The 3,819-nt window shown below is 36.9% G+C and overlaps 1 long non-coding RNA gene across 1 annotated transcript; it reads right to left on the minus strand.

Moving 5' to 3' along the window:
* Positions 1 to 1,148: 1,148 nt before the first annotated feature.
* On the minus strand, positions 1,149 to 2,857 carry LOC116389158 (uncharacterized). Its single transcript, XR_004213106.1, has 3 exons — positions 2,797 to 2,857; positions 2,076 to 2,670; positions 1,149 to 1,712 (listed from the first exon to the last, which is right to left on the minus strand). It is a non-coding gene; the product is annotated as an uncharacterized LOC116389158 (long non-coding RNA).
* Between the last annotated feature and the right edge of the window lie 962 nt (positions 2,858 to 3,819).

The raw sequence follows: 3,819 nt of genomic DNA on the forward strand, positions 1-3,819 counted from the left end.
GACTTATTTTGACATACTATACTATGACTTATTTATGACTTTTTTTGTTGCTAGTATTGACATACTATACTATGACTGTTCTATGACTTTTTGCATCATACTATATGACTTTTTTATGACTTATTTCGACACACTATACTATGACCTTTTTTGACATGCTTTACTGTGACTTTTTTTGACTTACTATTCAATGATACATTTTTCAATATGCTATACTATGATTTTTTTAATATGCTATACTACAGCCTATAGACTACTATATAGTGAATAGTAGTCCATAAAAAAGGGTTGGGTTTCAACTAATGATTATGGTCATCATAGATCAATCTCTCATTTATTTTCTAGATAAATTGTTTTGTCCATAAAATATCCAAAATTAGTAAAAAATGTCCATCGCAGTTTCTTAAAGGTCAAAAGGGATTTCATTAAATGCCTATTTTGTCAGTCCAAAACCCCAAGATATTCAGTTTAATATCACATAAAACAGATGGAAGCAGGAAATCTCCATATTTGAGTGGCTCAAAACATTCTCATTTGCAAGAAAACTTACTTCAAAGATAACTTGATTGCAGCTCTAAAAAGTCATAACAAATTCATAGTATGCCATTTAAAAATCCAACTGACATCCTCCAAACTATAAGGCATCATTTACCGATTGTGCGAAAATAATCACATCCTTTAATAATTCTTCAAGATTTTCTATTGTCTTGATTTTCTCTCCATACAAATCATTCATATAAAATATTACAAAAGAAGATACAAAAATATGGATATAGACATTCAATTGATTTTTTTAAACTTTTATTAAATTTACACTGGATCACAACAGAATTTTACAGCAAGATATGAAAGGAACCGATGCAACCGATGTATTCTATTCAGTTGAAAAAATATCTTTATAGACTTCAACATCAAGCAATTGTCGGGGCATTTTCCAACTCTTGGCTAAGATATAAAATCAGTACTAAAGAAACTTTTTCGGTTTAAAAAGTTGACTCCTACATACAAACGTAGGAGTCAACTCCAAGTCCCAGATAGTATTGATGTAAGAAACAACCAATTGGAGAGTTTATAAGTTTACATTAAAATCTAAGTTGAGCTTTGTAGAGCTTGTTGTATAAATCCACAAATCCAATTCAGTTCCCTTTTAGATTCATTTTGGATGAATCCAGCAGCTGTGGTAAGTTCTGTCTCTTATTACAATAATTCAGAGTTCATTTGACACTTGTTTATCTTCTGGTTGGGAGCAGTTGCAGCACTAAGAACAAATGCCATTCCTTATTTAGAAGGTGAATTACTTAGTTAACTTCTCATAGTTTTGTTTTAGCTAGAGACGGTTACAAACTGAACTACTGCACTGGCCCAAGCACGTGCATTGTGAATAAGGAGTAGGAGTAGTTCATAATCAGTTTTAACCTAATGGCGGTTGGTGGGAACTATTGGCTGAGAGGTCAGAGAGAAAGTCAGTGGCTCAATCCAAGAACATGACATGGATGTGGAACTCCTCACAGCTGTCAGTATATCTGTTGTCATGAATGTGAAAAAGATCAATGATGAACAGAATTAACAATTTCTTATTTTTGAAAATGCGTCATCATACTCTGACGGTCAACCCGACATGGTTTTTTTTTTTTTAAGACCTCTGAGTTCAAACAGAAGAATACGCTGAACAAAAAGAAGAACTCTGTCGTTGTTTGGTCTGGAACACTCATCTGAGGAGAGAAGAAGAGAAAGATGTATGTGTAGCCTACTGTACGCTATGTATATTTCTCTTGTTGTGCTAACCTCAGCACACTCGGATCTGCACGCCTGTAATTGAGACCTGCGTTTGTTTGCCAAAACGTGTTGCCACACCCGGACATCATACTATGGTGTTTTTATAACATTTACATGGCATACTATACTATGATATTTTATATCATTTTATGGCATTTACTGTTCATTTTTAAGACTATGAAATTTTGAAGGTATATTTTTTATGACATTTTTTGAAGACACACTATATTATGACATACTATTCATAACAATAATCAAAGTACAAAGAAAATATTTTTGCTTTACTGGTGTTTCCTTACTCTTGAATTCCTCTGCTGGTCTTAAGGCCCAAACGCACTGAATGATGCGCCTCAATTGATGCATCTATGGCACGCTGCATGCATCAGATTCAAAATGCCAACACCACAGAACCAGCAGTATCAATTAAACTTCAATTAAAGTGTATTTAGGCACGTTTATGCACGAGTGCATGTATGATCTACGTTCTACGCATTCATGTGGATTGTGATGCTGGGAAAGTGTATCGTGTGATGCAGCGTCTTGGAGCCCAAATTATTGATATATGAAAAAAGTTGAACTAGTTGATGTGAAATCGGCGTCACACAATACGCTGTATCATCCTGTTGGAGTTCTTGAGACCACAAAAACACTCCGTCCACTGCAGAAAGAAAGCTTTGGTTTGCTGCATCTTCATTTGACGCTTTAAAATTGAGATCGGAGCGCAGGCTTCAAAGCAGTTTGAAGGACGCGATAACGCTTTTGGGGAATGTTCGGAAGTTTAAAATGTGTGTACTTCAAAACGCATGCATCAGACGCATTCAGTGCGTTTGGATCTTTAGATCTGGTCTCAGTGGCGACTGATGAGCCCTCCTTGTGATTCTCCAGCTGCTCCTCCTGGAGGACAGAAACATTGAAAAAAAACATTACAGACGCACAATCATTGAAATATAAAAATCATGCTCTTTGAATGTTCATGTTTCCAGCTGTGTACAGACGATGATGTTTTTCAGACTCACTTACTGTAGATGTCCTTGTCCTCATGCATTCTGCTGTTCCTCTCCCAACACTTTGTGTCTTTTCTCTGAGAACCAACAAAGGAGACAAATGAGCTCCTTAAATGGCTTTAACTCCAGCTTCAGGTATTTCTAAGAGCTGGACATCAGAAACAAAGATATTCTCAGGATGGGTAGATCACACTGGATGGTGTCAGAATGTCCGTGTCTATCACAGACCATATCCTATAAGTCCATGTATTTCCAAGGGGTTCATAACAAAGCCTAATAGGCCACTGAATTTAAAAGATTTGGTACACTTTCATTAGTCAGCAAGAGGAAACAAAAATATCCTACCTCAGAGCTTTAGCGGGGAGAAGACGTTCTCTCAGTTGGTATGTAGAACGTTCCCCTTCTTCCCAGATGAGGCTGCACGTCTGCAAGAGAGTGACGAATAAAAGCTTCTGAAAAGTGTGAATTTTTTTAGGAAACACTAAATTGCCTATTTTCGTAACATTGAGGTCAGACATCTGCTGTTTCCAACTATGCCTCTCCTAGATACCGTGGTGGAATAATTCAATCAATCAGCCATTAATCTATGAAAAATTAGCCATGAAATATGTTGTAGAAGATCTTATTGGAGAGGAGTGGATGTGACTTTGTTTTGATTGTTCTGATCTTTAGTCTTTGCAGTGTTTTCCCATTAATTAACTAGACGGTGGTGGCTCGCCAATGTTCATTTTGTCTGAACAGTTTCATAATAAATATTTGTACACTTCTCAACGGGTGGGCTGGCTGGCTCTGTCTGGGCAGCAGCGAGTAGTGACCGTCTCTTGGCTCGGGAAGTGAAAGTGTTTATCTTTTCATTATAACACCTCTTACACACTGCTTACACGCTCTCCCGTGGTTTCTGTGCAGATATAATGTGAATCTCAGTGACTTTGCCGTCTGTGATCACAAGGCCGTGCTTTTCCAGGTTCCACTCCTCTCTCCTGATCACTCCCACAACATATTTCATGGCTAATTTTTCATAGATTAATGGCTGATTGAT

This window comes from Anarrhichthys ocellatus, unplaced genomic scaffold (genome assembly GCF_004355925.1).
Source record: "Anarrhichthys ocellatus isolate YVR2014 unplaced genomic scaffold, GSC_Weel_1.0 scaffold19, whole genome shotgun sequence".
Classification (NCBI taxonomy): Eukaryota; Metazoa; Chordata; class Actinopteri; order Perciformes; family Anarhichadidae; genus Anarrhichthys; species Anarrhichthys ocellatus.